This window comes from Antechinus flavipes, chromosome X (assembly GCF_016432865.1).
Source record: "Antechinus flavipes isolate AdamAnt ecotype Samford, QLD, Australia chromosome X, AdamAnt_v2, whole genome shotgun sequence".
Lineage (NCBI taxonomy): Eukaryota > Metazoa > Chordata > Mammalia > Dasyuromorphia > Dasyuridae > Antechinus > Antechinus flavipes.
In genome coordinates this window covers 63,477,804-63,505,584 of record NC_067404.1, presented here as the reverse complement: position 1 = coordinate 63,505,584, position 27,781 = coordinate 63,477,804, and the positions used below count along the sequence as shown (strand labels likewise).

Sequence of the window (27,781 nt, the reverse complement as noted above, 5' to 3'; positions counted from 1 at the left end):
TTATCTACAGAGGCCAATGAGGCTATTCAGGGAACTCATCAAGCAACTAAAGAGTTCGAAAAGGCATGGACTAAAGATGCAAGGGCAGCTAACAGAAGGAACCTTAGAACAGGACAAGTGTCTTGAAGTATAGGATTGGTAAAGCTCAAGGTGAGCAGAGGCTGACAAGGAAAAAGCAAGAATAACTTTAAAAGTATAATTTAGAAACAAAGATCAAAGAATGGCAAGTCTACTTAGGAAAGGACAGGGCCAGGAAACCTGATGGAAGTGTGGGGCTGCTCAACTCTTATTTTCCTTGCTGCATTTTTCTTTTCCAACTGGATGGATTGCCAAAACCAAATAATAAACAATTATTAATGCTCTGATATGAACTTGGAAGGTAGTATCTATGTTTAATAAAAGTGCTCCAGAGATCTGTCCTTGAACTTAATAATGCTAATGCTAAGTATTTTTCATCAATGATTTGAATTAAAGATATATTGATGAGTGTCAAACTTGCAGAAAACAGTTATTTTGGATACTTAATACATTGGATGACAAAGTTTGCGATTAAATTTTGACAAGCTTGAAGAAATCACTGATTATCAGTGTAGATGAAACTTGGATCAATGTAAAGTCTTTCTTTCCTTTAAGTTATAAAAGCTAACTGGACAAGTGCAAGATGGGGAAGAGTAGCTAAGCCAGCAGTCTGAAAAAAGGTGGTTTTCATGAACTGCAAAGCTCAGCAGGAGTGTCTCTCTTTGGCAGTCCAAGAAGTAGCAGGTTTCCTCTTCCCAGAGATCTTCAAGCAAAGGCTGATGGACCACTGGCTGAGGAAGTTTTTTAGGGGAACTCTTGTTCAGCTATAGCTTGTCCAGACTAGCTTAGCTGACCTCCGACTTCCTTCCGACTGAGAAAAATCTGTGAAGTTTCATAAGGTATAGTTCTGTCTTTAGGGAATGTAGGAAGCATATGTTTACTACCTTAACTTGTTCTGTGCTTGAACACAATTGTGCTAACATTCCTCTTTCCCTTTCCCCACTAAATACCTGATATTTAAAAACCTTTAATAGCCCCTGTTTGCCAACCTAGCAGAACATGGTACTTCAATCAGAGCTCTCAACTAGTGAAGGTGGGGCACATTGCTCCTGACAGCTATAACACGTCATAGTACACTCAGATTTCCCAATATACATATGTGATGATAAATAAGATAACTTCAAAGCTAGAACTATATTGCTGATTCAGATTTATTATTTGTGGATTAATCAATTCTTATCTGCCATATTTTGGTAAGAGCATTTTCCCGCATTTTACAATACATTGGTTTTCTCTAAATGTACTTATTTACATTTGTTCCTACAGCACTTCATTATCTGGCCTCTTAAAGTCTATCTTCCAAAGGTCAAGTTGGAAGGGATGAGACTGAACATCTAGCCCAACCTCTTTATTTCTTAAATGATAACTTAAGGTCCAGAGGTCCAGCTTATATAACTTGCCCAAGGTCAGACAGGTATAACAGGGCTGGAATCTGATCCCAAAGTCGGTACTCTCTCTGGGACAAGACAAAGGTTCTCCAGGGAGATTGTTACTTCATGATTTTGGTGTCACAAATACTGAAAAGACATCAAAATCATCCAAAATCTTTCATATTTGGAGAATTGAGAGCTGACTCCAAAAATCTGAAGGTCTACCATATGGAAAGGAACTAGTTTCTGCTTGGTCCCAGAAGACAGACTGTAAAATGGCAAATATAGTCTTTCTAAGAATTAGAACTAATAAAGAATGGAATGAGGTCCCTTCAGAGGCACTGGATACAATTTCATTAGAGATCTCCAAGAAGCAGCTAGTTAATGGGTATTCTATAGAAGATGTGTATTCAAAAATGGGTAAAACTAGACAGCCTTCCTGGTCCTCTCCAACTCTATTCAAAAATATGAGCAGTAGAAATATAATTGATTATGTTTTCTGACTAAGAAAAGATAAAGAGACAGTGCTACATTGTGGAAAAATCACAGAAGTGGGAATCCAAGAGAAGTGAATTTGGGTCAGCACGCCACTCTATCATTCTAGGCTGACTTCTTAGTCTTCATACACTCTCCTTTGCAACCAAAATGGCCTACATGCTGTTCCTTGTTATCGTCCTCTTAAACCCACAATTCTGAACACCTCCATAACTGTTGAGGCCACCATCACCCTTCTAGTCACCCAAAATTAGAATTTAATCTAAGTCATCCTTGACTCCTGACTTGTTTAATCCATATGTTTAATCACTTACCATATGCTAATTTGCAATTTTTGCCTTTAGACCATTTTGGGTATGGGACGACACTCTTCCCCCACCCCTGCCCTGGCCCCTGCACTGACGGGTCAGGACATCACTTCTGGCATGGACCATCAAAACAGCTGCCAGCCCACGTCCAGCCCCACACTAATCCATCTGCTAGACAGCCACCAAAAGTGTAGGTCTCAGGTTACACCCCCTTCCCCAGTCAAATGCTAATGATGCTTATGACCAGCATCATCTAATGTCCATCTAATGTCTTGTTGGGCATTTAAAGCTCTAAAACCTGATCCCTTCCCTTTCTAGTTTTCTTTCACTTTGCTTCTCCCTCCCTATACTTTATCCAGCAACATTGGCTTACCGTTCTCCCTCACAGAAGATATTTCATTTCCCATCTCCATACCCTTGTATGAGCTAGCCTTGGAATGCACCTCTCCCTCTACCTCTTAGTGTCCCAAGTTTCCTTCAAGACTTAGCTTTAACAATGGGGCCGTTTCCTGATTCTACCAGAACCTGATGCCTCTCCCACCAAGGTTACTGTTTTGTATATTCCCACCAAGGTTACTGTTTTGTATATTCCTATGTATGTGCCCATTGTTTCCCCCGTTAGAATGTAAGCTCTTTGAGGGCAGGTTTCTCTGCCTATCACTCGTGGCAATACCTGCCAGGTACTAAAGGCTTGTGAACTGACATGCCATATTCCAGATTCTGATACCTTTGCCTGGGCTGTTCCTCATTCCTGGAATTGATGCCCTTATTTTTCTGGGCATCCCTGATTGCCTTCAACCAGCACTTCCTTAAATGCTTCCTTTTCTTAGCTCTACTACTGTTTGCTTTGTGCAGTCTTTATGGATACAGCTTTTCTCAGTAACAGGTTAAGTTCCTGGAGCACAGAGATTGTTAACATTTTTTTCTTTGTATCTCTAGGGCTTAACACAGTGCCTCTCGTATAGTAGATATAGTCAGTTCAAATTTAGAGGAAGGGAAATTGGTTTTTTGCTGGTGGTTTACATGTATAATCAATTCTCTGTAACGAAACTTTCCTGGGATGGCTGCAGTTAGGGAATATTATATCTGATGAGTTAAAGGAAAAGTTTGTAAGGGGCAAAAAAATTTGGCTTAAGTGATTAAAAATTAAAGTAAAACGGCCAAAATCTTAAAATTAGCCAAATCATCATCAGTGGTCTCCAAGACCCTTTTGAGAACAGCTTCCTGTCAATTTCCTTGGATCTTCCTTAAGAAAAAGTGTGGAATTTGGTGGCAATTGACATTTTTAACACAGAAGGAAAGGCTCAGACTACATTCCTCACTAGGTATTTGCAGAAACATGTGTAGAGAGAGTTTTTCCCAAGTATCAATATACAACTTACTCAAAAGTTGGGTTTCTTTCAATAGTGTTAAGTGGATCAGTCAGTCAGTCTTTATGAAATATTTACTATGTGGTGGGCACTAGGCTAGGCTTAGGATGATACAAAGAAGAGCAAAAACAAGGTCCCTCTCTAAGCAGCTCACAGTCAAATGGGGGCGGGAGGGGAACAGCATACAAACTATTAACATACATACAAGATATATGTATAGGGTAAATATGGAAGATCATCCCACAGACCTTGGTCTCACCACTCTGGCTCACTTTTTTACAAAAAAAAAAATGTACTTGATTTTAAAGCTGGGGTGAGAGCTGTCTGGTTTTCATGATGATGGTATTCACTTAATGGAATCAAATTCAAATCACAATTCAAGATACCAGATTCTGCTGCCCAGTAGCTTCAGGCTTGAAGTCAGCAATATTGGGAGCCATGTTTCAGTATCACAAGGAGCTGTGATTTCATCTGTTTAGGCCCAGGCCACCTCTTCAGCCCCTTAGCAAACAGCCCCATATAAGTGGTACCTACCTGACGGTGGCTAAATCTCTGATAGAGCTGCAAGAAGAAGAATAACAAACTTTTGAAGCAATAGTTTTTAGTAGAATATGTTCTCGGTTTATATTCAATAGCCATCTATTTTATACAAAAATCTTATCTTTAGTTATAACTACTGTAGAAAATGAGGCTGAGAAGGAATAAGATTTAAAAATCAAATCAAATATTTTCTCATATGAGCTTCTCCCAAATTGGGTTCTGCTAAATTCTAGAGCTCTATGAGAAAATGTCAATGTGATACTTCATCTAGAATATTAAAAACAAAATTCAGTATCAAAAATCAGAAATAAAAAAAAATCAGGAGATATAGTAATTTAGCGTGGTTATATGAAAATAGGCTTATTTTCTTCTATTTCCTACAACATTCTCCAGATTGAAGGGAATTTCGTATCCTCAGCTTTGGATGCATGAGATCTGAGACTGAAATGTTTTTAACAAGACAGTCTTATGAATAGATAGCACTTTAGAGAAAGGATGTATGTAAGAAAAGAACTGAAACATTTCCTTTGAAATGGAAGCTAGATTTAGTAGACTGTTTCCGTCAGTAACTAGACTATATATATATATATATATATATATATATATAGTCACTTTAGAATAGACTCAACTTTAGTTTTCAGCTTTAGGGCCCAGAGAACTGAGAAGATATAAGTCACTTCATAGTAGACTAGGGTTTTTTTTTTTTTTTTTTTTTTTAAATGAGTAGGGGATTTGAGTAGCTAATACATAATGCCACCATCTTGTGGCCAAGAATGGTATCTCTTTTTTTCTTTTTTTTACTTTAAATCTAAAGAACATTTATCATTATTAAACAACATTGCAGTTACTGAACAGCTTCAACATATGACATGGTTGGGTGAAGGTGGGAGCATGTACACAAAACAGAGAAGATGATGTTTCTGCCTTCACAGTGTTTCTAAAATCAGGACCAGTTGCCTGAATAAGTACTTGTAAGAATGAATGTGCATTTCTACTAGAGTACATTTAAATTCACATAGATAGGGTAAAAACACATTTGGGATAAATATAAATACTTATATTAAATATATTAATATATAGTAACTAAGCATAATATATTAAATATGTACTATATAAATAAATACTATAAAATAGGTGGTTAGAATAATGGAGCATCATTTCAAGGGCTATAAGTTAGTAGTTATAGAAACTATCTTTGATTTGATTCTGATGACAGCCCAGGAAGACATTGAAAACCTGCTCAAATGAGGCTAATGTATTCCCCAAAGCTCCCAAAGAGGTACCAAGGATCATGAGTCTTCTTGAGGTCTTCCAACTATTCTTAAAGACCATATTTCTGAGGCCCCTCTGCTAGAAAGCAAAATGCCCCAAACACCACCTTACCAACGTACTATCCTGAAAAGCCAGATGTGTGCCAGTTTCAGCCTTTCATCTCAACCCCTATTAGAAACTACAAGTTGACAGACCTATAGGAATTTTTGTTTTAAGATACAGGAGTGGCAGTATTGGTTCATAACACCACCTGTGGGACTACACAAATTTTTTTTCACAGAATCCTAGGATGAAAGAATTAGAAGGGATGTAGAAATTTTGTAAAATTTCTGTTCTGATCCTGTTCTAGAAGAGGAAACTAATCCTGTTATGAGAGGTTATGTGATTTACCCAAAGTCAAGTAGAGAATGATAGAGCTAAGATTTAATCCAAATTCTATATCACTGAATCATAAATTAATATATCTGGGAGGTTTCTTGGAAGTGATGTGTGCCACCCCTTGCTACATGCCCCAATCTCCCATTTTACAAAGGGTTTACACTAAGGTTCGGTGATTTACTCAAGTTCAAACAAGGCATTAAGTAGAACTCAGATCTGAAATCATGTCTCCTGAAATCATAATCACACACTAGCAGAATCTACAAAGGAATCCAGACTAATGCTTAATTTACAAAGACACCTAGAAAAGTTATGTATCAATGGAAAGTCATCACAGGTTATTTGCACTACAGCATCACAAAGAAATAGAGCAGAGAGGGCCTGTAGAAAGAAAGCTTTTAGCACCTCTTCTATTCCACCCCCACCAGTCCCAATTTTACAAAGGAGACTTTACAGAGTTCAAAGAGTGACTTACCCAAAGTCACCCAGTAAGTAGCTGGGCTGGGATTTAAACCCCCAGCCTCTGTACTACAAAAATACAGAATACAAAAACTATCCTCCAGGCACAAATGTTGATTTGACAGAGGGGGAAACCTAGGAAACTTAAAGGACATACCAAACAATACCTTTGGAAGAAATGGGATTTGAACCCAAGTCCCCTGTACCACAAATTGTAGACTAACAGATGTGGGAAGGGCCTCGGAAGCCATCAAGGTTATCTATTTTCTTGTGTACAAGAGGGAAATGAGGTCCTGAAAAGCACCAGTTCGTCAGGAGGGTGGGCTGGGATTTCTACCCTGTCTGTACTACAGAATAAAAGACTATGAAAACTGTCTTCTAGGCCAACCTCCTGATTTGACAGAGGAGGAAACAGCCTATAGGATGTACAAATGATACCATTGGAAGAACTGGGATTTGAACATGAGGCCCTAATACCACCAATACATAGACTGGCACAGGTGGGAAGGCCCTTAGAAGCTAGCTGGGATTTTCCTCTGATTGGGTTCAAGAGAGAAGAGGGCTCTTAAGCACCAGTTACTTAAGAGCACAGGAGGAGGCTGGGCTAGGATTTGGACCCTCTGGATTCTATAGTAGTGAACTACACACTAGGAAATCTCTCCTCTAGGCAAACCTCCTGATTTGACAAATGAGGAAACTTAGGTACCCTAAGGAATGAAGCCAATGATACCACTGGAAGAACTCAGATTTGAATGTGAGGCCTTTATAGCACCAATACATAGACTGACACAAGTGGGAAGGTTCTCAGAAGCCATGGGGTTATTCCTTTTCATGGGGGGTTCAAGAGGTAAATAAGGTCCTGAAAAAGCTCCAAATACTTACTCAAGAGCATAGGAGACTGGGATTTGGACTCACGGCTTCTGAACCTAAGCCTCTAAAATTTTAAGGCCTTTAAGGGAAACCTAGGCCTATAGATCAACACTGGGACTGATGAGGAAATTCCCCCAAAGGAAAGGAGTGCAAAGGCCCAAGCTGAAGGGACAAAGAATGCATCTACTGTACAACTTGAGGAGTTCCCCGGTTGGCTTCCCGAGGGGAGCCCCCCAAATTACCTCAATAATGGCTCTCTGGGAATTGTGGAGCCAGAGGGAACTAGGTGGCTCCCTTCTCCATGCCTGCACCAAACGCTTATAACCCAAGCTCTGTTGGGGGCAAGCTAAACGAACAGCGTCTCCTAGCGACAGCCTTTGTGACTGCAGGCAAGGAGAGAACGTAGGGAGGGGTTACGTTGAGGCGGAGCTACTGCAGGGTTCTATCCTCCAGAACTGTTAGCCCCGCCCACCACCTCTACTCAGGCAGTTCTCTCCCTTTCTCTCTCCATTTCTTCCTCTCCTCCATACCGAAACAACCCCCCCACCACAGTTCCCTCTGACTCGGGCTTCTCCCTCTCTCTTCCTCCTCTGCCTGGGTACCCCAAAGCCTGCCCTTCGGCCAGCCAGCAGGGAAAACGGGTGCCAGGCGCTATGGTGGGTGAAAGTATGGGTCAGGCAGGCCCAGGGGAAGAAGAGGAGGGACCCGATCGGTTCCCCCCAATGCCAATCTCTCAAAGTGAGAAGGAAGTGAGATGGAAGGGAGCAGGTTCAGAGGAAACAGTGATGGGCCCTAGCCCCACTGCCCTTGAGAAAGAAGGAAAACTTAGTAGCCTAAGGAATGGATCTAGTGATACCAGTGGATAAACTGGATTTGGACCTGAAGTCCCTGGACTACGAAACTGTAGATTAGCAGAGGTGGGAAGGTCCTGAGGAACCATCGGGGTTATCCCTTTCATGAGGTACATACAGAGGGAAATGAGATCCTGAAAAGCTCCAGTTACTTCCTAAAAAGCACAGCAAGGGGCTTGGCTGGGATTTGGACACCTTAACTCTGAACCCTAACCCCACCAAATCCTAGACCTTGTAAGTCCTTTAAGGAGAACCTAAGCCTTTGGACCCACACTGGGGCTGAGGAAAACTAGAGGGGGAAAGCTCCAGGTGGCAGAGAATTCAAAGGTACAAGCTGAAGGCACGTAGTCTGCGAGTATGTATAATCTGTCAGGCCTCCCTGTCGGGACCCTAAAGGGGGCCCCCAAATTACCTCGACAATGGCTCTATAGGAGCCCGGGAACTGGACGGAGCTGTGCGCCTCCCTTCTATCTCCCAGAACCAGTTCTGCCCCTGGCTCTGTTGGGGGCAAGCTAAACCAACAGCGTCTCCTAGCGACGGTCTTTGTGACTGCAGGCAAGGAGAGAACGCGGGGAGGGGTTACGTAGAGGCGGAGCTACTGCAGGGTTCTAGCCTCCAGAACTGTTAGCCCCGCCCTCCTCCTCTACTCAGGCAGTTCTCTCCCACCCCCTTCCATTGCCCCTCCCCCTCTCTCCCAGCATCCCTCTTCATCTCCTCCCCTACCTCAACACTCCCCCCTCCCCCTCCCCAGCCCTCTCCCCTACAGGTTCCCTCTGACTCGGCCTTCTCCATCTCTCTCTTCCTCCTCCCCCTGGGTGCCCAAAAGCCAGCCCTTGCTCGGCCAGCTGGCAGGGAAAACGGGTCCCAGGCGCTATGGTGAGTGAAAGCAAAACCAAACCCAGTAAAGGCATGGGTCAGGCAGGTTCAGGGGAAGAAGAGAGGGGACCCAATCAGTTCCCCCTACTGCCAATCTCTCAAAGTAAGAAGGAAGTGAGATGGAAGGGAGCAAGTTCAGAGGAAACAGTGATGTCTCCCAGGCCCACTGCCCTTGAGAAAGAAGGAAAACTTAGTAGCCTAAGGAATGGATCTAGTGATACCAGTGGATAAACTGAATTTGGACCTGAAGTCCCTGGACTACGAAACTATAGATTAGCAGAGGTGGGAAGGTCCTGAGGAACCATCGGGGTTATCCCTTTCATGAGGTACATACAGAGGGAAATGAGATCCTGAAAAGCTCCAGTTACTTCCTAAAAAGCACAGCAAGGGGCTTGGCTGGGATTTGGACACCTTAACTCTGAACCCTAACCCCACCAAATCCTAGACCTTGTAAGTCCTTTAAGGAGAACCTAAGCCTTTGGACCCACACTGGGGCTGAGGAAAACTAGAGGGGGAAAGCTCCAGGTGGCAGAGAATTCAAAGGTACAAGCTGAAGGCACGTAGTCTGCGAGTATGTATAATCTGTCAGGCCTCCCTGTCGGGACCCTAAAGGGGGCCCCCAAATTACCTCGACAATGGCTCTATAGGAGCCCGGGAACTGGACGGAGCTGTGCGCCTCCCTTCTATCTCCCAGAACCAGTTCTGCCCCTGGCTCTGTTGGGGGCAAGCTAAACCAACAGCGTCGCCTAGCGACGGTCTTTGTGACTGCAGGCAAGGACAGAATGCAGGGAGGGATTACGTGGAGGCGGGGCTACTGCAGGGTTCTAGCCTCCGGAACTGTTAGCCCTGCCCTCCTCCTTTACTCAGGCAGTTCTCTCTCCTCCTCTCTCCAGACCTCCCCTCTTTCTCCATTTCTTCCTCTCCTCCCTACTGAAATGCCCCCTCCCCAAAGTTCGATCTGAATCTGGCTTATCCATCTCTTCCTCCTCCTCCTGTTGCCCAAAAGCCTCCGAAAGGGGCAAGGAAAAGGGGTCCCAGGCTCTGTGGTAGATGAAATCGAAATCAAATCAGCTAAAGGCCTGGTCAGGCAAGCCCAGGGGAAGAAGAGGAGGGACCCGATCAGTTCCCCCCCACACCAAGATCTCAAAGTGAGAACATATGAGATGGAAGGGAGCAGGTTCAGAGAAAAGAGTAATGTCTCCCAGGCCCACTGCCCTTGAGAAAGAAGGAAAACTAGGTAGCCTAAGGAATGGATCTAGTGATACCAGTGGATAAACTGGATTTGGACCTGACGCCCCTGAAATAAGAAACTATACTCTCTTAACAGAGGTGGCAAAGTCCTCAGAAGCCACCAAGGTTATCCCTTTTATGGGGTCCAAAAGGGAAATGAGATCCTGAAAAGCTCCACTCACTTCCTAAAGAACACAGCAGGGCATCTGGTTAGGATTTAAACACCCTGACTCTAAACCAAAGCCCTACCACCCCACCCCCCATTCCTAGGGCTTGTAAGTCCTAAGGCCAACCTAAGACTGGACCAATACAATGACTCGAAAAACTAGTGGGGAATGGAGGGTGGGGGGGAAGTGGGGAAGGAAATCCCCAATGGACGTTAAGTGCCAAGGTGCAAACAAAAGGGACCTAGACTGCTGTGTGTACAACCTGGCAGGCCTCCCTGTCGGGATCCTCAGTGGGGCCTCCCCAAATTACCTCGACAATGACTCTGGGAGCAATGGAACCGGAGGGAGCTGTGCGCCTCCCTTCTTCCTCCCAGAACCAAACAGTTCTGCCCCTGGCTCTGTTGGGGGCAAGCTAAACCAACAGCGTCGCCTAGCGACGGTCTTTGTGACTGCAGGCAAGGACAGAATGCAGGGAGGGATTACGTGGAGGCGGGGCTACTGCAGGGTTCTAGCCTCCGGAACTGTTAGCCCTGCCCTCCTCCTTTACTCAGGCAGTTCTCTCTCCTCCTCTCTCCAGACCTCCCCTCTTTCTCCATTTCTTCCTCTCCTCCCTACTGAAATGCCCCCTCCCCAAAGTTCGATCTGAATCTGGCTTATCCATCTCTTCCTCCTCCTCCTGTTGCCCAAAAGCCTCCGAAAGGGGGCAAGGAAAAGGGGTCCCAGGCTCTGTGGTAGATGAAATCGAAATCAAATCAGCTAAAGGCCTGGTCAGGCAAGCCCAGGGGAAGAAGAGGAGGGACCCGATCAGTTCCCCCCCACACCAAGATCTCAAAGTGAGAACATATGAGATGGAAGGGAGCAGGTTCAGAGAAAAGAGTAATGTCTCCCAGGCCCACTGCCCTTGAGAAAGAAGGAAAACTAGGTAGCCTAAGGAATGGATCTAGTGATACCAGTGGATAAACTGGATTTGGACCTGACGCCCCTGAAATAAGAAACTATACTCTCTTAACAGAGGTGGCAAAGTCCTCAGAAGCCACCAAGGTTATCCCTTTTATGGGGTCCAAAAGGGAAATGAGATCCTGAAAAGCTCCACTCACTTCCTAAAGAACACAGCAGGGCATCTGGTTAGGATTTAAACACCCTGACTCTAAACCAAAGCCCTACCACCCCACCCCCCATTCCTAGGGCTTGTAAGTCCTAAGGCCAACCTAAGACTGGACCAATACAATGACTCGAAAAACTAGTGGGGAATGGAGGGTGGGGGGGAAGTGGGGAAGGAAATCCCCAATGGACGTTAAGTGCCAAGGTGCAAACAAAAGGGACCTAGACTGCTGTGTGTACAACCTGGCAGGCCTCCCTGTCGGGATCCTCAGTGGGGCCTCCCCAAATTACCTCGACAATGACTCTGGGAGCAATGGAACCGGAGGGAGCTGTGCGCCTCCCTTCTTCCTCCCAGAACCAAACAGTTCTGCCCCTGGCTCTGTTGGGGGCAAACTAAACGAACAGCGTCTCCTAGCGACGGCCTTTGTGACTGCAGGCAAGGAGAGAACGTGGGAAGGGGTTACGTTGAGGCGCAGCTACTGCAGGGTTCTAGCCTCCAATACTGTTAGCCCCGCCCACCTCCTCTACTCAGGCAGTTCTCTCCCCTTCTCTCTCCAGACCTCCCTTTCTCCATTTCTTCCTCTCCTCCATATCAAAACAACCCCCCCACCACAGTTCCCTCTGACTCGGGCTTCTCCCTCTCTCTTCTTCCTCCCCCTGGGTGTCCCCCAAAGCCCGCCCTTGCTCAGCCAGCCAGCAGGGAAAACGGGTCCCAGGCGCTATGGTGAGTGAAAGCAAAACCAAACCCAGTAAAGGGCTGGGTCAGGCAGGCTCAGGGGAAGAAGAGGGGGGACCCAATCAGTTCCCCCTACTGCCAATCTCTCAAAGTAAGAAGGAAGTGAGATGGAAGGGAGCAAGTTCAGAGGAAACAGTGATGGGCCCTAGCCCCACTGCCCTTGAGAAAGAAGGAAAACTTAGTAGCCTAAGGAATGGATCTAGTGATACCAGTGGATAAACTGGATTTGGACCTGAAGACCCTGGACTACGAAACTGTAGATTAGCAGAGGCGGAAGGTCCTGAGGAACCATCGGGGTTATCCCTTTCATGAGGTACATACAGAGGGAAATGAGATCCTGAAAAGCTCCAGTTACTTCCTAAAAAGCACAGCAAGGGGCTTGGCTGGGATTTGGACACCTTAACTCTGAACCCTAACCCCACCAAATCCTAGACCTTGTAAGTCCTTTAAGGAGAACCTAAGCCTTTGGACCCACACTGGGGCTGAGGAAAACTAGAGGGGGAAAGCTCCAGGTGGCAGAGAATTCAAAGGTACAAGCTGAAGGCACGTAGTCTGCGAGTATGTATAATCTGTCAGGCCTCCCTGTCGGGACCCTAAAGGGGGCCCCCAAATTACCTCGACAATGGCTCTATAGGAGCCCGGGAACTGGACGGAGCTGTGCGCCTCCCTTCTATCTCCCAGAACCAGTTCTGCCCCTGGCTCTGTTGGGGGCAAGCTAAACCAACAGCGTCTCCTAGCGACGGTCTTTGTGACTGCAGGCAAGGAGAGAACGCGGGGAGGGGTTATGTGGAGGCGGGGCTACTGCAGGATCTAGCCTCCAGAACTTTTAGCCCCACCCAGTTCCACTACTCTGACAGTTCTCCCCCACCCTCCAGACCTCCAGACTTTCTCCATTTCTTCCTTTCCATTTCTATCCAAAGGCTTTCCCATCAATAGTTCCCTCTCACTCTGGCTCCATCTCTCTTCCTCCTCCTCCCACTCCTCTCCTCTTGGTTACCCAAAAAGCGCAGCTCTATGGTGGGTGAAAGCAAAACCAAACCTAGTAAAGAGCTGGGTCAGGCAGGCCCAGGGGAAGAAGAGGGGGGACCCGATCAGTTCCTCCCACTGCCAATCTCTCAAAGTAAGAAGGAAGTGAGGAGGTTCAGAGGAAACACTGATGGTCCCTAGCCCCACTGCCCTTCACAAAGGAGGAAACCTAGGTAGCCTAAAGCACGGATCTAATATCAACATGGGAAGAACTAAGATTTGTACCTGAAGGCCTTGGCCTACAAAACTGACTAGCTGAGGTGGGAAGGTCCTCATAAGCAATCGAGGTTGTCATTTTTAAGGGGTAAAAAAGGAAAATGAGGTCCCTAAAGGCAGCAGTTTCATTGTTCAATAGCACAGCAGGAAATTGGGCTGAGTTTTCAATCCAGGGCCTCTTTAATACAGAACTACATAGCACAAAAGTTGTCCTTTAGATAGTTTAAGGGAGGAACCTAATGATACCATGGGACAAACGGGGATTTGAAGCGCGGTTCCCTATCCTACAAACCTATAGACTACCAGAGGTGGAAAGTCCCTGAGAAATTCTCAAGGCTATCCCTTCTATTCGGTAGAGGAGGGAAATAAGGCCCTAAAAAATCTGTTTTTAATCAAAAGCATAGCAAGAGGGTGGGCTAGAACTTGCACCCCTGGCCTTTCTGACAAAACTAGCCTACAAAAACGGTACTATGGCTGAATCTCCCTATTTGAGAGAGTAGGAAACCTGGGTAACCCAGGGGATGTACCTATTGATACCATTGGAAGTACTGGGATTTCAATCCGAGGCCTCTATACTAGCAATCTATAGACTGGCAGAGACTGAAAGGAGCATAGAAGCCAAAGGATTATCCCTTTTATGGGAACAAGAGGGAAATGAACCCCTGAAAACAGCAGTTACTTAAGAGTATAGGAACAGGATGGCCTAGGACTTTGGACTCCCAGCCTCTGTATTACAGAACTACGGACTACAAAATTTGTCCTCTTGGCCAATCTTGGGATTTGATAGTGGAGGAAACCAAGGAAGCCTAAGGGACAGATCTAATACCACCATTTGAAGAACTGGCCAGTTCTCTATACCATCAGCCTTTAGACTAGCAGTGGTCTAAGGTCCAAAGAACCTAGTGGTCTAAGGTCCAAAGAACCTATCAGGGTTATCCCTTTTATGGGAAACAAGTCAAAAAAAAAGGCCCTATAAAGAGCCAGTTGCTTACTGAAGAGAACAGGAGGAGGCTGTGCAGGGATTTGGACCCTCAGCTTTTATATTAAAAAACTATAGACTACAAAACTATGCTCTACACTAACCTCCTGATTTGACAGAATAGGTCAACCTAAGGGACGTAACTAGTGAAACCATTGCAAGAATTCAGATTTGAACCCCACTCTCCTGTGCCAACAACCTGTAGACTAGCAGGGGTAGGAAGGCCCTCAAAAGCCACTGGGTTATCCCTTAGTATGTAAAAAAAGGTAAATATAGCCCTTAAAAGCACCAGATAATTATTCAACAGTACAGCAAGAGACTAGGCATGGATTGGGGCCACTGGTCTTTGTACTATAGAACAAAAGACCACAAAATCTATTCTCTTAGCCAACCTTCTGATTTGAAAGAGGAGGAAACCTACGTAGACTAAAGAACAGATCTAATGATACCATTTGAAAAACAAGGACTTGAACGCCAGTCCTATGCACCACCAGCCTGTAGCCTACAAGTGGTTGAAGGTACGAAGAACCCATCGGGTTATCACTTCCATGGGAAACAAGGTGGAAAAAGAGTCTCTGAAATATGCAATTTTCTTACTGAAGAGCACAGGAAGTAAGTGCTGGGATTTAGACCCCCAGCCTCTGTATAAAAGAACTACAGACTACAAAAACTGTCCTCTACACCAACCTCCTGATATGACAGAGGAAACCTAGGTAACTTATGGGACGTACCTCAAGATACCACGGTAAGTACTGTGATTTCAATCCGAGCTTTCTGTACCATCGATCTGTAGACTACCAGAGGTTGGAAGGCCCTTAGAAGTCATTTGTGTTAACCCTTTTATTGTATAGAGAAATGAGGTCCTGAAAAATGCCAGTCACTTCTTAAAGAGCACAGCAGGGGATCTGGCTGGGATTTGGACCCCTGGCCTCTGAATCACAGCTTCCCAAACTCCTAGAATTTGTAAGGCCTTAAAGATGCACCTTCCCCTTTGTACCAACACTGGGGCTGAGGAAAACTAGAGGGAAAAAGCACCCTGTGGAAAGAAATATAAAGGCACAAGTTGAAGGGACATAGTCTGCGTGGGTTCAACCTGTCGGCTGACAGGGTGCCCCCCCCCCCCAAATTGCCTCGAAAATGGCTTTGGGGAAAGGCAGACAGGAAGGGAACCGCAAGCCTCCCTCCTCCCTCCCAGAACCAAACCGTTCTGCCCCTGGCTCTGTTGGAAGCAAGCTAAACCAACAGCGTCTCCTAGCGACGGCCTTTGTGACTGCAGGCAAGGAGAGAACGCGGGGAGGGGTTACGTAGAGGCGGAGCTACTGCAGGGTTCTAGCCTCCAGAACTGTTAGCTCCGCCCTCCTCCTCTACTCAGGCAGTTGTCCTCCCCCCTCTCCCCGCCCCAGGACCTCCCTTTATCTCTCCATTTCTTTCATCCCATATTGATGCCACCCCTGATACAAAGTTCCTTCTGACTCGGCCTTCTCCATCTCTCTTCCTCCTCCCCCTGGGTGTCTAAAAGCCTGCCCTTCCTCAGCCAGCTGGCAGGGAAAACGGGTCCCAGGCGCTATGATGGGTGAAAGCAAAATCAAACCCAGTAAAGGCATGGGTCAGGCAGGCTCAGGGGAAGAAGAGAGGGGACCCGATTGGTTCCCCCCACTGCCAAACTCTCAAAGTGAGAAGGAAGTGAGATGGAAGGGAGCAGGTTCAAAGGAAACAGTGATGTGCCCTAGCCCCACTGCCCTTGAGAAAGAAGGAAAACTTAGTAGCCTAAGGAACGGATCTAGTGATACCAGTGGATAAACTGGATTTGGACCTGAAGTCCCTGGACTACGAAACTGTAGATTAGCAGAGGCGGAAGTTCCTGAGGAACCATAGGGGTTATTCCTTTTATGGGGTACCACAGGGAAATGTGGTCCTGAAAAGTGCCAGTCACTTCCTAAAGTGAACATTAGGGAATTTGGCTAGGATTTGGATACCCTGACTCTGAACCATAGCCTCCTCAAACTCCTAGAACTTCTAATTCCTTTAATAAGATCTGGACCAACACAATAACAAAAAACAAGAAGAGCAAAGTATAAGTGCCAAGGCACAAGCAAAAGGGACATAGACTACAAGTGTGTACAATCTGTCAGGCAGGCCTCCCTGTAAGGTTCCTGAGGCGGGGAGGGGGGCGGGGGCATATTACCTTGACAATAGCTCTGTAGAAGCAGCCGACCCGGAGGGAGCTGCTAGACTCCCTTCTCACTCCCAGAACCAAACCTTTCTGACCTTGGCTCTGTTGGGGGCAAGTTAAACAAACAGCGTCTCCTAGCGACAGTCTTTGTGACTGCAGGCAGTGATATATCAAGGGAGAGGTTAGGTTGAGGCGAAGCTACTGCAATATTCTATCCTCCAGAACTGCTAGCCCCGCCCACCTCAGGCAGTTCTTCCCCGATCCTCCCTCCAGACCTCCCTTTCTCTCTCCATTTCCTCCTCTTCTCCATATCGAAACGACCCCCCACCCTCTGACTCGGGCTTCTCCCTCTCTCTTCCTCCTCCGCCTGGGTACCCCAAAGCCTGCCCTTCGGCCAGCCAGCAGGGAAAATGGGTGCCAGGCGCTATGGTGGGTGAAAGTATGGGTCAGGCAGGCCCAGGGGAAGAAGAGGGGGGACCCAATCAGTTCCCCCCAATGCCAATCTCTCAAAGTAAGAAAGAAGTGAGATGGAAGGGAGCAGGTTCAGAGGAAACAGTGATGCGCCCTAGCCCCACTGCCCTTAAGAAGGAAAACTTAGTAGCCTAAGGAACGGATCTAGTGATACCAGTGGATAAACTGGATTTGGACCTGAAGCCCCTGAGCTACGAAAGTGTAGACTAGCAGAGGTTGGAAGTCCCTTAGAAGACATTTGGGTTAACCCTTTTATTGTATAATAGAGGGAAATACGGTCCTGAAAAGGGCCTGTTACTTTCACCAACAACACAGCAGGAGGCCTGGGCTGGGATTTGGACCCTTGGGCTCTGTGCTACAAAAGTACAGAATACATTCTCTCTCCTCTAGGTCAACCTCCTGAATTGACAAAGAGAACCTAGGCAAGCTAAAGGGCTGGGATTTGAACCTCAGTACATACCACCAACTTGTAGACTAGCATAGGTGGGAAGACCCTCAGAAGCCAATGGGATTATCTCTTATGTGGTACCCGAGGGAAAACAGGCCCTGAAAAGTGCCAGTTACTTAGTTAAGAACACAGCAGGAGGCAGGGCTGGGATTTAGACCAAGGTCTTCTACAGAACTACAAATTCTACAAAAACTGTCCACTAAGACTACAAAAACTGTCCTGATGTGACAGAGGAGGAGCCCTACGTAGCAGAAGGGATGTACCTAACAAAACCATTGGAAGAATTCATATTTGAACCTGAGGCCCATAAAACCACCAACCTGAAGACTAGCAGGGGTAGGAAAGCCCTTAGAAGCCATCAGGTTGTCCCTTTTAGTGTATTAAAGAGGTAAATATGGCCTAAAATGCACTTATTCAACAGTATAGCAGGAGGCAGGGCAGGGATGTGTGCCCCTGGTCTCTGTATTACAGAATAACACACCACAAAAACTGTGCTCTAGGGCGACATCCTGATCTAAAAGAGGAGGAAACCTAGGAAGGGTAAGGGACATACCTCATGATACCATTGGAGGAGCTGGGATGTGACTGGAACCCGAGGCCCCTCTACCACTAATCTGTAGAGTAGCAAAGTTTGGAAGGGCTCAGAAAAGTCACTGGGGTCCTCCCCTTTAGTGGGCATATGAGGAAAATGAGGCCCTGAAAAGCATCAGGCATTTAATCAAGAGCACAGCAAGAGACTGGGCTGGGATTTGGATCTCTAGCCTTGAACCACAGCCCCCCTAATCCTAGAAATTGTAAGGCCTTTATGGTGCACCTTCCCCTTTGTACCAACACTGGGGCGGAAGAAAACTAGACTGGAAAAGCCACTAGTGGAAGGGAATTGTAAAGGCGCAACCTGAACGGACATAGTCTGCATGCCTGTGTTCAACCTGTTGGCCTCCCTCTTTGGTTCCTGAGGGGGGCTCCCAAATTACCTTGAAAATGGCTCTTGGGGAAAGGCAGCCCTGGAGAGAGCTGCGGGTCTCTCTTGTCCCTGCCAGAACCAAACCTTTCTGACCCCGGCTCTGTTGGGGGCAAGCTACACAAACAGCGTCTCCTAGCGACGGCCTTTGTGACTGACTGCAGGCAAGGAGAGAACGCGGGGAAGGGTTACGTTGAGGAGGAGTTACTGCAGGGTTCTATCCTCCAGAACTGTTAGCCCCGCCCACTTCTTCTAATCAGGCAATTCTACCCCACCTCATTGCATTGCCCCTCCCCCTTTTTCCCTCCATCCCTCTTCGACTCCTCCCCTACTCAACACTCCCCCCTCCCCCACAGGTTCCCTCTGACTCGGGGCTTCTCCATCTCTCTTCTTCCTCCCCCTGGGTGTCCCAAAGCCCGCCCTTGCTCAGCCAGCTGGCAGGGAAAACGGGTCCCAGGCGCTATGGTGGGTGAAAGCAAAACCAAACCCAGTAAAGGGCTGGGTCAGGCAGGCTCAGGGGAAGAAGAGAGGGGACCCAATCAGTTCCCCCCACTGCCAATCTCTCAAAGTAAGAAGGAAGTGAGATGGAAGGGAGCAGGTTGTGAGGAAACAGTGATGGCCTCTAGCTCCACACCCTTGACAAAGGAGAAACCTGGGTAGCCTAAAGGATGGACCTAATGATACCACTGGATAATTTGGGATTTGATTTGAACCCAAGGCATGTGTACCACCAAGGTGTGGACTAGCCCAGGGGGGATGATTCTGAGAAGCTCTCAGGGTTATCCCTTTTATGGGGTACAAGAGGGAAATATGCCCCTGAAAACCAGCAGTTACTTTCTCAAGAGCACAGGAGAAGGTTGGGCTGGGATTTGGACACCAGGCCTCCTTACTACAGCCTAAAAAACTCTCCTCTTCGCCAACCTCCCAATTTGACAGAGGAGGAAACCTAGGTAAACTCTGGGACGTACCTAATACCATTTGAAGAAATGGGATTTGCACCCCACTCTCCTATACGTGAACCTACAGACTGGCAGATGTCAGAAGGCCCACAGAAGTCATCAGAGTTATCCTTTTTATGGGGAAAATGAGCCTCTGAAAAGCGGCAATTATTTAAGATCAAAGGAGCATGATGGCCTGGAATTTGGACCCTACCGTCTGTAAAATAGAAATGCAGATTACAAAATCTGTACTGTTGGCCAACATCCTGATTTCACACGGGATGATACCAAGGTTGCCTAAGGGTTATACCTCATGATACCATTAGAAGAGCTCAGATTTAAACCCAAGGCCCCTATACCACACCACCCTGTAGAGTAGCAGAGGTGGGAAGGCCCTTAGGAAACATCAGGGTTACCCCTTTTATTAGGTACAAGAGGGAAATGAGGCTGAGAAAAGTGCCAGTTGCTAACTCAAGAACACAGCAGGAGGCTAGTGTGGAAATTGGACCCTCTGACTCTACTACTGAACTAGACTACAAAAACTGTCCTTTTCGCCATCTTTCTGATTTGACACAGCTTCTGAGGAAACCAAGGATACCTAAGGGACTAGCTAATGATACCATTGGAAGAGCTGGTATTTCAAACTAAGGTCCCTACACCACAAACCAATGGACTAGCAGAGGTGGAAAGGCCCTCAGAAATTATCTAGGTTATCCCTTTTATTGAGTATAGGAGGGAAATAAGGCCCTGAAAAAGTGGTAGTTATTTGCTCAAGAGCACAGCAGAAGGGTGGGCTATTATTGGGAACCCTGGTCACCTATTACAGAATTAAGAAAAATGTCCTCTAGCCAAACCTCCCTATTTGGTAGAGAAGGAAAACTAGGTAATCTAAGTGACGTTACTTATTGATACTTTTGGAAGTACTGGGATTTGAACCTGAGTCCCCTATACCACCAACCTGCAGAGTAGCAGAGGTGGGAAGGTCCTCAGGAGACATCAGGGTTATATCCCTTTTATGGATACATGAGAGAAATGAGGCCCTGAAAAACGGCAGTTAGTAACTGAAGAGCACAGCAGGAGGCTAGGGTAGAAATTGGACTCTCCTATTCTGAACTACAGAACTAGAAACTACAAAAACTGTCCTCTGTGCCAATCTTTTGACTTGACATAAGATGATACTTAGAAGTCAAAGAGATGTAACAAAGGATACCATTGCAAGAACTGGGATTTGAATCCCAGGCCTCTATACCACAAACTTATGCAGTAGTAGAATTAGGAAGGCCTTCAGAAGACTTCAGATTATCCCTTTTGTTGAGTACAAGAGGGAAATAAGGCTCTGAAAAGCACCAGTTAGTTACTAAATTGCACAAGTGGCTCAGGATTTGGACCCCAAACCTCCGTTTTACAGAATTACAGACAATAAAAACGATCCTCTAGGCCACCCTACTAATTTGACAGAGCAGGAAACCATGATAGCCTAAGGGACAAACCTAATGATACCTTTGGATAAACTAGGATGTTGATTGGAACCTGAGGTCTGTGTACCACCAACCTGCAGCCTAGCAGAGGTGGAAAATCCCTCAGAAGACATAGGGCTTATTCTATTTTATGGGGTACAAGGAGGAATGGGGGCCATAAAAAGCACCAGTTACTTACTCAAGAGTACAGCAGAAGTCCCAGGCTGGGATTTGGACCCTTGGGACTCTACTACATTGCTGCACAGACTATAAAAACTGTATATTAGCTGATCCTCCTGATTTGACAGATTTCAAATCCCAGTACTTCCAAAAGCATCAATAGGTGCATAACTTAGATTACCTAGTTTTCCTCCTCTACCAAATAGGGAGATTTGGCTAGAGGACATTTTTCTTAGTTCTGTAATAGAGCGACCAGGGTTTCCAAACATAGAAAAGAAAACTAGGCAACCTAAGGGACAGACCTAATGATACCACTGGCAGAACTGGGATTTGATTTGAACTGGATATATCTGTATCATCAACTTGTAGACTTGCATAGGTGAGAAGGCTCAGAGAAGCCACTGGGGATTTCCCTTTTATGGAGTACAAGACTGAAATAAGGTCCTGAAAAGGGCCAGTTGACTTATTCAAGAGCACAGCACGAGGCTGGGCCCTGCTCTGGACTCAAGGCCTCTTTATTAAACAAGTACAAACTACAAAAGCAGTCTTTAGGTAGTTTAAGGGAGGTATCTAATGATACCATGGGAAAAACTGGGATTTGAACCACAGTCCCCTATGCCACAAACCTATGGACTAGCAATGGTGGCAAGGCCCTCAGAAAATATCAGGATTATCCCTTTTATTGGGTATAGGAGGGAAATAAGGCCCTGAAAAGGTGATAGTTATTTGTTTAAAAGCACAGCAGGAGGTTGGGCTATGATTGGGACTCCCGGCCTCTCTATTACAGAACTAGCCTAAAAAACTGTCCTGTAGTGAAACCTTCCTATTTGAGAGAAGAGGAAATCTGGGTAACCTAAGATATGTACCTACTGATACCATTGGAAGTACTGGGATTTCAATCTGAGGCCTCTGTACCACCAATATATAGACTGGCAGAGATTGAAAGGGCCATAAAAGCCATCTAGGTTATCTCTTTTATGGAATTCAAGACAGAAATGAGCCCCTGAAAAGCTCAAGAGCATCTCCTTACTACAGACTAAAAAACTGTGCTGTCGGCCAACCTCCTGATTTGACAGAGCAGGAAACCAAGGAAACCTAAGGGACAGATCTAATGATATCATTGGATAAATTGGGATTTATTTGAACCCGAAGTCTTCGTACCACCAACCTACAAACTAGTAGAGGGGGGAAGGCGCTCAGAAGCCATAGGAGTTATACCTTTTTATGGAGCAAAAGATAGAAATAAAGCCCTGAAAAGAACCAGTTTTCTAATTCAAGGGGATAGCAGGATGCTGGGATGAGCTCTGAACTCAAGACCTCTTTATTACAGACCTACTACAAAAGCTGTCCTTTACGTAGTTTAAGGGAGCTACCTAATGATAACATGGGAAAAACTGGGACGCGAATCACAATCCCCTATACCACAAAGCTATGGACTAGCAGTGGTGGAAAGGCCCTCAGAAGCTATCAAGTTTATCCCTTTTATTGGGTACATGAGGGAAATGAGGCTCTGAAAAGCACCAGTTAGTTACTAAATTGCACAGGTAGTTGGCACAAAGGGTATTTAGACCCCCCACTTCTGTTCTGCAGAACTACAGACTACAAAAACTCTCCTCTAGGCCATCCTGCTTTGACAGAGCAGGAAACTAAGGTAGTCTAGAGACAGATTTAATGATACCTTTGGATAAACTGGGATTTGATTTGAACCCAAGTCTGTGTACCACCAACCTGAAAACAAGCAGAAGGGGGAAGGCTCTCAGAAGCCACAGAGGTTATCCCTTTTATGGGACACGAGGGAATTCAGGCCCTGAAAAACACCAGTTACTTTCTCAAGAGCATAGCAGGAGGCCTGGGTTGGGATTTGGACCCTTGGTCTCTGTATTATAAAATTACAGGCTACAAAAACTATTTTTGCCCAACCTCCCCTCAGACAGAGGAAAAAAACCTAGGTAACCTAAGGGATGTAACTAGTGATACCATCGACAGTAGTGGGATTTCTATATGAGGCCTCTGTACCATACATATAAATATATACTGGCAGAGGTGAAAAGGCCCATAAAAGCCATCAGTGTTATCCCAAGAGAGAAATGAGCCCCTCAAAAGCAGCAGTTCCTTACTCAAGAGCACAGGAGCAGCATGGCCTGGAATTTGGGCACTGGGCCTCCTTCCTACAGACTAAAAACTGTTCTCTAGGCCAACCTCTTGATTTGACAGAGGAAGAAACCTAGGCAGCCTAAGAGATGGTACCTTATGATACCATTGGATATACTGGGATTTAAATGCCAGTACCCTATACCAAAAACCTAGAGATTACGAGAGGTGGGAAAGCCCTCAGAAGCCATTGTTATTATATATTTTATGGGTAACAAAAGGGAAATGAGGCCCTGAAAAGCACCAGTTACTCACTTAAGGACACAGCAGGAGGCCTGGGTTGGGATTTGGACCCCCTGCTGCTATATTACAGAATTATAGGCTACAAAAACTACTTTAGCCCAAACCCCTGATTTGACAGTGGAAGAAACCTAGGCACAACCTAAGGGACAGACCTAATGCTACCACTGGCAGAAGTGGGATTTGAATCTGAGGCCACTGTACCACCAATCTGTAGCCTGGCAGAGGTTGGAGGCCGACAGAAACCATTGGCATTATCCCTTTTATTGGGGACAAGAAGGAAATGAGGCTCTGAAAAGCACCAGTTAAGTTACTAAATGGCTCAGGTGGCTGGACAGGGATTTGGACCCCCCACCTCTGTTTTACAGAACTACAGACTACAAAAACTCTCCTCTAGGCCAATCTCCTGATCTGACAAAGGAGGAAACTAGGGTGCTTAAGGCATGTACCTTATGAAACCTTTGAAAAAACTGGGACGTGACTGCTAGTCCTTTATACCACCAGCCTGTAACAGCAGTCGAAGGCTTTAAGAACCCATCAGGGTGATCCCTTCCATGGGTTACAAGTTGGAAAAGAGGCCCCCAAAAAGTGCCCATTCCTACCGAAGAGCATAGTAGAGGGGTTCTGGTGGGATTTAGACCTCTGAACTATAGAACTACTGACCACAAAAACTGTCCTGGTCACCAACCTCCTGCTTTGACAGAGGTGGAAAGCACAGTAGCCTAAAGCATGTTGGAGTTTTGATACCACTGGAACAGCTGTAGCTTGAGCCCCAGTCCCCTACAATAAAAATGTATAGACTAGCAGAGGTGAAAGGCCCTCAGGACCTATCAGTGTTATCTCTTTTATCTGGTATAGGAGGAAAATAAGGCCTGAAAAAGCAGTAGTAATTTACTCGAGAGCACAGCAGGAGGTCTGGGCTGGGATTTGGACCCCTAGCTTCTCTATTACAGAACTAGCCTACACAGATGCCCTCTACACCAAACTCCTCATTTGACAGAGCAGGAAACCTAAGGGATATCCCTAGTGGTCACTGGGATTTCAATCCGAGGACTATGTACCACCAATACAGAGGTTGGAAGGGCCATAAAATCCACAGGGATTATCCCTTTTATGGAGTTCAAGAGGGAAAAAAAGCCCATGAAATACAGCAGTTACTTACTAAAAAGCAGAGCAGGTGGTTTTTTTTGCTGGGATTGGGACCCCCGGCCTCTGTACTATAGAACTACATAGTACAAAATCTGTCCTCCTGGCCAACCTCCAGATTTGATAGTGGAGGAAACCAAGTGGAGGAAGCCTAAGGGACAGATGCAATGATACCATTTGAAGAAGTAGGATTTGAATCACAGTCCTCTGTACCACCAACCTGAAGACTAACAATGGTCAATGGTCCTAAGAACCCATGGGGGTTATCCCTTTTAAGGGAAGCCAGTCAGAAATTAAGACCCTGAAAAGCCCCAGTTACAGTCAATAGTCCTAAGAAGCCATGGGGGTTATCTCTTTTAAGGGAAACAAGTGACATAAGAGGCCCCAAAAAACGCCAGTTGCTTACCAAAGAGCACAGGAGGAGGCTGTGCTGGGATTTGGACCCCCAGCCCCTGTATTACAGAACTATAGACTACAAAAATTGCCCTCTATGTCAACCTCCCTATTTGACAGAGGAGGAAAACTAGGAATCTAAGGGATGTACCTAAAGATACCATTGGAAAAACTGGGATTTGAATGCTAGTCCCCTACACTACAAACATACAGACTTGCAGAGGTGGACCAGCCCTCAGATGATATCAAGATGATATCCCTTTTATTGGGTAGGAGGGAAATAAGGCCCTAAAAAGTGGTAGTTATTTACTCAAGAGCACAGTAGGAGGGTGGGCAGGGATTTGGGCCTGTGCACTCTATACAACAGAACTATAGACTATGAAAACTGTCCACTGGGACAACCCCCTGATGTGACAGAGGAGGAACCCTAGGGAGCTGAAGGGATGTACCCAATGAAACCATTGTAGAAGCTGGGATTTGACTGGAACCTGAGGCCCCTGCACCACCAATCTGTAGAGTAGTAAAGTTTGGAAGGGCTCAGAAGCCATTGGGGTTATCCCTTTATTGGGCACATGAGGGAAATGAGGCCTTGAAAAGCACCAGGCCTTTAATCAAGAGCACAGCAGGAGACTGGGCTGACCTCTGGCCTCTGAACCAGAGCCTCCAAACTTCCAGAACTTGTAAGGCCTTTAAGGGAACCTTGGCCTTTGGACCACCACAGGGATTGGGAAAAGTAGAGGGGAAAAGCCCCCAATGGAAGGGAGTGCAAGGTGCAAGCTGAAGGGACATAGGCTGCGTGTGTGCAGAACTTATCGGACCTCCCTGTCGGGATCCTAAGGGGGGCCCCCAAATTACCTCAACAATGGCTCTGTGGGAGCGGGGATGTAGGGGAGAGTGAGGGGGGGGAGAGCTGCGAGCCTCCCTTCTCCCTTCCCAGAACCAAACAGTTCTGCCCCTGGCTCTTTTGCGGGCAAGCTAAACGAACAGCGTCTCTTAGCGACGGTCTTTGTGACTGCAGGCAAGGAGAGAACTTGGGAAGGGGTTACGTAGAGTTCTAGCCTCCAGAACTGTTAGCCCCGCCCTCCTCCTCTACTCAGGCAGTTCTCTCCCACCCCCTTCCATTGCCCCTCCCCCTCTCTCCCAGCATCCCTCTTCATCTCCTCCCCTACCTCAACACTCCCCCCTCCCCCTCCCCAGCCCTCTCCCCTACAGGTTCCCTCTGACTGAGGCTCCATCTCTCTCTTCCTCCTCCCCCTGGATGCCCAAAAGCCAGCCCTTGCTCGGCCAGCTGGCAGGGAAAACGGGTCCCAGGCGCTATGGTGGGTGAAAGCAAAACCAAACCCAGTAAAGGGCTGGGTCAGGCAGGCTCAGGGGAAGAAGAGAGGGGACCCAATCAGTTCCCCCCACTGCCAATCTCTCAAAGTGACAGGGCAAGAAGAAGGTTCAGGCCTAAGAGTGATGGCCGCTACCCACCATTGCCTTCCCCACAAAGTGTCAAGGAGGGAAGCACCTTCAAAAGTAACAATGCTGACACTCAGCCCTCACTGCTCTCTAACAAACAAGACAGGTGGGGGGGAAGACGCAAAATTGAAGTTGATGCCCCTACTAAACATAACAGAGATGGGAGATAATCCAGAGCCATCAGTGATGGTCACTACCCTCCACTGCCCACTCTGCAAAGTGAGGAGGAGGGGAGGAGGTTCAGATGAAATATGATGGCTGCCACACCTACTGCCCTTGACAGAGAAGGAAACCTAGGTAGTCTAAAGGAAGGACTTAATGACACCCCTGGAGAAGCTAGGATTTCAACCCCACTCTCCTACACCACCAAAGTGTAGATAAGCAGAGGAGGGAAGGTCCTCAGGAGCCATTGGAGTTATCTCTTTGATGGGGTACAAGAGGGAAATGAGCCCCTGAAATGCAGCAGTTAGTTACTGAGGAGCACAGCAGGTGGTCCGGCCTGGGATTCAGACACTTGTTCTCTGTACTACTGAACTACAGACTACAAAAAGTTTCCTTTAGGTAGTTTAATGGAGGTATATAATTATATTGGAACAACTGGGATCTGAACCCCAGTGCACCGTATCACAAACCTATGGACTAGCAGATGTGGAAAAGCCCTCAGAACCTCTCAGGGTTATCCTTTTTATTGGGTATAGGAGAGAAAGAGGGCCCTGAAAAGCACTAGTTATTTACTCAAGAGCACAGCAGGAGGGTGGAGCTGGGACTGGGACTCTTGGTCTCCATACTACAGAACTACATAGTACAAAATGTCATCTTCTTGGCCAACCTCCTGATTTGATAGTGGAAAAAACCAAGGAATCGACAGATCTAATGATGCTATTTGAAGAAATGGGTCCTCTGTACCATTAGCTTGTAGACTAGCAGTGGTTGAAGGTCCTAAGAACCCAATGTGATTATCCCTTTCATGGGAAATAAGTCAGAAAAGGGGCCCTGAACAATGCCAGTTGCTTACTGAAGAGCACAGCAGGAAGCTGTGCTGGGATTTGGACCCCCAGGCTCTGTATTATAGAACTACAGACTACAATAACTGCCCTCTACACCAACCTCCCTATTTGACAGAGGAGGAAAACTAGGCAACCTAAGGGACATACCTAATGAAACCATTGGAAAAAGAGGGATTTCAATCTGAGGCCTGTGTACCACCAATCTGTAGCGTGGCAGAGGGTGCAAGGCCCTCAGAAGCCATCGGCCTTATCCCTTTTATTGTATAAAAGAGGGAGATATGGCCCTGAAAAGGGCCAACTTACTTACGCCAACAGCACAGCAGGAGGCCTGGGCTGGGATTGCTCTCTGTACTACAGAAGTACAGAATACATTCTCTCTCCTCTTGGTCAAGCTGCTGAATTGACGGAGGAGAAAATCTAGTCAATCTAAGGT

At 46.4% G+C, this 27,781-nt stretch overlaps 1 protein-coding gene across 5 annotated transcripts in view; it reads right to left on the bottom strand.

Annotated features, from left to right (window-relative positions):
• The window catches only part of LOC127542754 (probable ATP-dependent RNA helicase DDX53), a 31,736-nt gene extending 3,994 nt beyond the window's left edge, over nucleotides 1-27,742 (bottom strand). For 2 of the 5 annotated variants that reach the window (XM_051968527.1, XM_051968523.1), the window contains exon 1: nucleotides 8,404-8,522. The gene's annotated coding sequence lies outside the window, so the exon portion shown is untranslated. Of the gene's footprint in view, nucleotides 1-8,403; nucleotides 8,523-9,495; nucleotides 9,603-12,716; nucleotides 12,843-27,655 lie in introns of those variants that run through there. The other 3 variants (XM_051968528.1, XM_051968524.1, XM_051968525.1) reach the window with 3 other exon arrangements.
• Between the last annotated feature and the right edge of the window lie 39 nt (nucleotides 27,743-27,781).